At 48.2% G+C, this 7,588-nt stretch overlaps 1 protein-coding gene across 1 annotated transcript in view; it reads right to left on the bottom strand.

Moving 5' to 3' along the window:
- LOC141161411 (uncharacterized) overlaps window positions 1-6,208 on the bottom strand; it is a 122,594-nt gene extending 116,386 nt beyond the window's left edge. Inside the window, exon 1 of the mRNA XM_073646221.1 lies at window positions 6,130-6,208. The gene's annotated coding sequence lies outside the window, so the exon portion shown is untranslated. The remainder of the gene's footprint in view (window positions 1-6,129) is intronic.
- Window positions 6,209-7,588: the final 1,380 nt, after the last annotated feature.

The following is a 7,588-nucleotide window of genomic DNA, read 5'->3' on the forward strand; positions in this document are numbered from 1 at the left end:
GAGCCAGTTCTTAATCCACATACATATATTTTCCTCTACCCCCATTGTTCTCATTTTATGTATCAACCTTTTGCGTGGAACTGTATCAAAAGCTTTTGAAAAGTCCATATACACAACATCCACTGCATTTCCTTGGTCCAGTCCAGAACTTACCTCTTCATAAAAGCTGATCAGATTAGTCTGACAGGAACGGTCCCTCGTAAACCCATGTTGATATTGGGTCATGAGGTTATTCTTCTTCAGATACTCTAGTATAGCATCTCTTAGGAAACCCTCCAGGATTTTACCCACAGTAGAGGTTAAGCTTACTGGCCTATAATTTCCAGGTTGTTTTTGTCCCCTTTTTGAATATTGGCACCACATTTTCTATACGCCAGTCCTGTGGTACAGACCCTGTTATTATGGAATCTTTAAAGATTAAAAATAATGGTCTATCTATGACGTTACTTAATTCCTGAAGTACTCGCGGGTGTATCCCATCCGGGCCCGGGGATTTGTCAACTTTGGATTTGTCAACTTTAGTGATTTTTAGCCGCCACCGTACTTCCTGCTGGGTTAAGCAAGTGATATTTAATGGAGAATTTTTGTTATCACTGGCCATGTTTTCTGTCATGCGATTTTCTTGTGTAAATACGGTTGAAAAAAAATCATTTAGCATATTAGCTTTTTCCTCATCCTCCTCCACCATTTCACCCAGACTATTTTTAAGGGGGCCAACACTATAATTTTTTAGTTTCTTACTATTTATGTAGTTAAAGAATATTTTGGGATTATTTTTACTTTCTCTGGCAATGAGTCTCTCTGTCTCAATCTTTGCTGCCTTGATTTGGTTTCTACAGAATTTATTTAATTTTCTGTATTTATTTAATGCCTTATCACTACCTACTTGCTTTAGTTCTCTAAATGCTTTCTTTTTGTCACTTATTGTGCCCCTTACAGCTCTATTTAGCCATAGTGGTTTCCTCCTATTTCTAGCATGTTTATTCCCATAGGGTATATATTGTGCACAGGTCCTATTCAGGATGCTAATAAATGTCTCCCATTTGCTTTGTGTAGTTTTATGTCTCAGGATATCATCCCAGTTTATTGCACTAAAATCATCTCTCAACTGTTGGAAATTTCCCTTCCTGAAGTTTAGTGTCCTTGCAACCCCTCTACTACACATCTTATTAAAGGATACATGAAAGCTTATTATTTTGTGATCACTATTACCCAAGTGACCCCCAACTCGTAAATTTGATATGCGGTCTGGCCTGTTGGTTAATATTAGGTCTAGCAGTGCCCCCCTTCTTGTTGGGTCCTGAACCAGTTGTGAAAGGTAATTGTCTCTCATAGTTGTGTCACGGGTGTATCAGAGGTGACAGACAGTCGCCCTGCAGTGGTTTGCAGAAGATCTCCACGTTTGGCAATGCAGACGGCTGCCTAGATAGGAGGCTGTGTTTAGGAACCAGTGACTACCTCCCTTTAGTCTGGGTGCATATATACCTGGTGTGTCTAGGTGGGCATCGCCAGTTATACTCATTTTTACTTGGAACTTGGCTGAAGCAGCATCACGTCCTCCCTGGAGTCTTGAGGCAGTGTGCCCTGTTGGAGTTCTTCTAAAGGTGAGTTGTTGTTCCCCTGTGTTGTCTTCCCCTTTTGTCTTTAGAGTGCTAGCGGAGGTTGACTAGTGCTCATCTCGTTCCACCCCCAGCTATAGCCTTACGCCAGGGATAGTAGGGCAAGGCACGTGATCGGCGACAGCTGCGGAGGCAATATAGGGACGTTAGGGGGAGACAGGGTTACGCCAGTCCAAATTAGGAGGTCACCTCTTCCCCCATTCCCTAGTGTCTGGGCTCCCTTTCCCCTCTGTGTTGCACTCACACCTGGTGTGACTCTCTGTGTTGCACTCACACCTGGCGTGACAAGTTGTCAAAAACCTATTTCATTTACTGGAACTACAGGTTTCTGTTCCCCAATGTATTTCAGGGTAGTTGAAGTCCCCCATAATAATGACTTCTCCTTAAGTCGCTGCTTCATGGATTTGCTTTATGAGGATATTCTCCGCTGCTTCCATTATTTTTGGAGATTTATAACAAACCCCTATCAGTAATTAATTTTTTCCCCCTCCCCTTATCTCCACCCACAGGGACTCTACATTTTCATTAGATTCACATATATTCTCACGCAAGATGGGTTTTAAGGATGATTTTACATTTAAACACACCCCCACCTCGCTTGTTTGTACGGTCATTTCTGAACAGACTATAGCCCTGTAAATTAACTGCCCAGTCATGGCTCTCGTCCAGTCAAGGCTCTCGTCCAGCCATGTCTCAGATATCCCCACCATGTCATAATTATCTTCCAACAATATTAATTCTAATTCCTCCATTTTGTTGGTGAGGCTTCTGGCATTAGTGCACATGCATTTTATGTATCTCTCTGTACCTCTATTCCTTCTTACTATATTTACTGTTTTAATCCCACCCCCAATTTCTTTATTTGTGCACTGGTCACCATCTTCCCCACCGATAAAATGAATACCCCTCCCCCTAATCCCTAGTTTAAACACTCCTCCAACCTTCTAGCCATTTTCTCCCCCAGCACAGCTGCAACCTCCCCACTGAGGTGCAGCCCATCCATAGCGTAGAACCTGTAGCCAACTGAGAAGTCGGCCCAGTTCTCCAGGAACCCAAACCCCTCCTTCCTACACCAATTCCTGAGCCACTTATTTATCTCCCTAATCTCCCATTGCCTCTCTGGCATGGCACGTGGCACAGGGAGTATTTCAGAGAATACAACCTTGGAGGTCCTTGCTGTAAGCTTGCAGCCTAATTCCCTGAAATCATCTTTAAGGACCTTCCACCTACCTTTAACTTTATTTGTGCCAATGTGCACCATGACCACTGGGTCCTCACCAGCCCCTCCCAGTAATCTGTCAACCCGATCAGCGATGTGCCGGACTCGAGCGCCAGGTAGGCAGCACACTGTTCGACGATCCCGGTCTTTGTGACAGATTGTCCTATCTGTTCCCCTAATAATTGAGTCCCCCACTACCAGCACCTGCCTGGCCTGCCCTGCTCTCCTATTTCCCCACTTACTGGAGCTGACACTCCTCCGGCTTTCAGAGGACATGCCTTGCTGCAGCAGCGCTACCGCTGTACTGACATCCTCCTCATCTTCCAACTTTGAAAACTTATTGGGGTGTGCCAGATTAGGACTAGCCTCCCTGGCACTCTTCCCTCTACCCCCCCTTCTAACTGTCACCCAACTAGCGGCCTCACTGTCCTGCAGCTCCCTACTACCACCCTCCCCCACATCTACCCCAGTGAGCAGCAGACTCCTTTCCATATTGTCTATGCTCCTTTTTTTTGCTTTGCAGTAGCATCTCTTGGCAAAAGAGAAATGCTAATGAGCAAACGCGGGGGCCATATTGCTGCAAGCAAATTTATTTTTCTTGTAGCAAAATGGCATCGGCACGTGCGCAGTAGCTACTCCGCACGCGCCGACGCTTAGCTACTGCGCACGCACGGACACCATTTTGCTACAGGAAAAAGAAATTTGCCGTTTGACAAATATCCTCCAAGCCACTTTTTGGTTCACTGTGCCTACAGCATCTATAAATTTTAGCAATGTATCAGTTGGTATTTCACCATTGAGGCTTTGGATGGATAGGATGTACTATGCTATATTATATATGGAGACATGAGCTACTTTCTCTGGTGACTTTTTTGTGAGGTTCAGCCAATACAACATTATGTTAAGGCTTGTTATTATGCCCAAGCGTTGTGCTTTTTAACTCTTTTTAACCATTGGTATGTTTGTCTAGTCAATTGTTCAATAAAATGATTTCAATTTATATACTTATATACTTTGGTGATCCCTGTCTATATATACTTCTTTTTTCTTTGTGTTATTGGCTTCTTCTCAGAGCCATAACTTTATTAATTTTCTATCAATATGGCCATGTGAAGGCTTGTTGTTTGTGGGACAAGTTTGTGGGAATGGGGTCCTTTTGAAGGACTCCATTGGTTTCGTGTACTGGAAAACAGGAAAAAAATTCCAAGTGCAGTTCCACAATAGTTTTTGTTTTTTTTTACCATTTTCACTAAGTGCTAAAACTGACCTGGCATTATGATTTTTCAGGTCATTACAAGTTCATAGATGCCAAACATGTACATGTTCTTTTTTATTTAAGTGGTGAAAAAATATCCAAAGTTTGTAAAAAAATGGCGCCATTTTCTGAGACCCGTAGCGTCTCCATTTTTCAAGATCTGGGGCTGTGTGAGGTCTTATTTTTTGTGCGTCAAGCTGATGTTTTTATTGATACCATTTTGGAATAGATACGATGTTTTTATCGCCCGTTATTGCATTTTATTGCAATGTTGCAGTGACCAAAAAAACTTAATTATGGCTTTTTGATTTTTTTTCTTGTTACGACATTTACCGATCAGATTAATTCTTTTTTTATATTTATAGATCTGGCGATTCTGAGCGATACCAAACATGTATTTTTTAAAATTGTTTTATTTTGAATGGGGCGAAAGGGGGCCGATTTGAACTTTCATATTTTTAAAAACAACATTTTTTTTTCACTTGCTTTAATAGTCTCCATGGGAGACTATAAACTGCGATAATCTGATCGCCTGTGCTACACACACCAGGGCCTCTCCCTCCTCTGCTCTCCCAGACTGACAGGTCCCCCTGCCTTTGTAATTCCGCACATTGACTCCCTGGATCCTAGAGGTGTGTAATATAGCCAATGGTAGGATTTCGCTCTGCTTGCCGTATCGAGCGGTCATCACATGATCACTCACATGTGATATGCAGACTTGCGCTCGCGCTCTGTCTGACGTCTCCTCCTGCTTCTCTCAATTGAAAACTGGACCAATGTGAGATTGTGGAGGAGACGTCAGTCGGCACATGATCACAAGTCTGTAAATCACACGTGAGCGATTACGTGACGACCGCTCGATCCAGCAAGCAGAGCGAAATCCTAACAGTATATTACACACCTTTAGGATTCGGCCTGTCAATGTGCAGCTTTACAAACAAGTAAATGACACCCACAGTGGGTACGGAAAGTATTCAGACCCCTTTAAATTTTTCACTCTTTGTTTCATTGCAGCCATTTGGTAAATTCTGAAAAGTTAATTTTTTTTTCTCATTAAAGTACACTCTGCACCCCATCTTTACTGAAAAAAAATCAGAAATGTACTTTCCGTACCCATTGTATATATTACACCCATACACAATACACCCTATACATGACACAGATATGTATAGATATATATACTATGCAATTTGCATACTTTTGTTTTGTGCTGACTAAATGCATCTGGCTTCTCTCAATGCAATTCTAGTGTGAGAATACAAACACGTCTAGTTGGCACAGATAGATAACACAGTGATCACTCTCTGAGTACAGATAATGTAGCAGATGTCACCTGCAGTCCCATGTAACACCACAAGTAACACAATGATTAAACACAGCAGATGGCTGGCGGATGGCCAGTAACAAGCACCGGCCACTACAGATGGACAGCCAAGCACCGCAGGTAAGGGCCGCTGGTACTGATAACAGCTGACTTGGGAGGGGTGCCACGTGCGGGACCCCAGGCCAATCATATGGTTGGGGTCCCCTATGGATAGGGCATCAATGTGAAAGTAGTGGACAACCCCTTTAACCTCCTGTCTCTCTCTCTCTCTTCCCTCCTGTCTCTCTCTCTCTCACCTCCTGTCTCCCTCTCTCTTCCCTCCTGTCTCTCTCTCTCCCCTCCTGTCTCTCTCTCACCTCCTGTCTCTCTCTCTCTTCCCTCCTGTCTCTCTCTCTCTTCCCTCCTGTCTCCCTCTCTCACCTCCTTTCTCTCTCTCTCCTCCTGTCTCTCTCTCTCACTTACCTCCTGTCTCTCTCTCTTCCCTGTCTCTTTCTCCCACCTCCTGTCTCTCTCTCTCTCTTCCCTGTCTCTCTCTCGCTTACCTCCTGTCTCTCTCTCTCACCTCCTGTCTCTCTCTCCCCTCCTGTGTCTCTCTTCCCTCCTGTCTCTCTCTTACCTCCTGTCTCTCACCTCCTGTCTGTCTCTCTCACACACCTCTTGTCTCTCTCTCCCCTCCTGTGTCTCTCTTTTCCCTCCTGTCTCTCTCTCTCACCTCTTGTCTCTCTCACCTCCTCTCTCTCGTTGCTTCTTTCTTTCCTTCTTCCTGGTCGCCTCTGGTCCCGCCCCTCCCTGTAGCCCCGCCCCCACCATGTGACCCCACAGGCTGATAGCTGCTCTCCTGTCGCCGCTGCTGACTGCAGACTGTGGTGAGTCCTTCTTCCCTGTGTCAGGACTGCAGCGCTGAGCGCTATCTCTCTGGGGTCTGCACAGCGCTGAGCGCTATCTCTCTGGGGTCTGCACAGCGCTGAGCGCTATCTCTCTGGGGTCTGCACAGCGCTGAGCGCTATCTCTCGGGGGGGGGGGGGCTGCACAGCGCTGAGCGCTATCTCTCGGGGGGGGGGGGGCTGCACAGCGCTGAGCGCTATCTCTCGGGGGGGGGGGCTGCACAGCGCTGAGCGCTATCTCTCGGGGGGGGGGGGGCTGCACAGCGCTGAGCGCTATCTCTCGGGGGGGGGGGCTGCACAGCGCTGAGCGCTATCTCTCGGGGGGGGGGGGCTGCACAGCGCTGAGCGCTATCTCTCTGGGGGGGGCTGCACAGCACAGCGCTATCTCTGGGGGGGGCTGCACAGCGCTGAGCGCTATCTCTCGGGGGGGCTGCACAGCGCTGAGCGCTATCTCTCTGGGGGGGGCTGCACAGCGCTGAGCGCTATCTCTCTGGGGGGGCTGCACAGCGCTGAGCGCTATCTCTCTGGGGGGGCTGCACAGCGCTGAGCGCTATCTCGGGGGGGCTGCACAGCGCTGAGCGCTATCTCTCGGGGGGGCTGCACAGCGCTGAGCGCTATCTCTCGGGGGGGCTGCACAGCGCTGAGCGCTATCTCTCGGGGGGGCTGCACAGTGCTGAGCGCTATCTCTCGGGGGGCTGCACAGCACAGCGCTATCTCTGGGGGGGGCTGCACAGCGCTGAGCGCTATCTCGGGGGGGCTGCACAGCACTGAGCGCTATCTCTGGGGGGGCTGCACAGCGCTGAGCGCTATCTCTCGGGGGGGCTGCACAGCACTGAGCGCTATCTCTGGGGGGGGCTGCACAGCACTGAGCGCTATCTCTCGGGGGGGCTGCACAGCACTGAGCGCTATCTCTCGGGGGGGCTGCACAGCACTGAGCGCTATCTCTTGGGGGGTCTGCACAGCGCTGAACGCTATCTCTCGGGGGGGCTGCACAACACTGAGCGCTATCTCTCTGGGGGGCTGCACAGCACAGCGCTATCTCTCTGGGGGGGTCTGCACAGCGCTGAGCGCTATCTCTCGGTGGGTCTGCACATCACTGAGCGCTATGTGTCGGGGGGGCTGCACATCGCTGAGCGCTATGTGTCGGGGGGGCTGCACATCGCTGAGCGCTATGTGTCGGGGGGCTGCACATCGCTGAGCGCTATGTGTCGGGGGGCTGCACATCGCTGAACGCTATGTGTCGGGGAGTCTGCACATCGCTGAGCGCTATGTGTCGGGGGGTCTGCA

Source organism: Phyllobates terribilis, unplaced genomic scaffold (genome assembly GCF_046119375.1).
Source record: "Phyllobates terribilis strain yellow unplaced genomic scaffold, ASM4611937v1 Scaffold_9__5_contigs__length_417890890, whole genome shotgun sequence".
NCBI classification, from domain to species: domain Eukaryota; kingdom Metazoa; phylum Chordata; class Amphibia; order Anura; family Dendrobatidae; genus Phyllobates; species Phyllobates terribilis.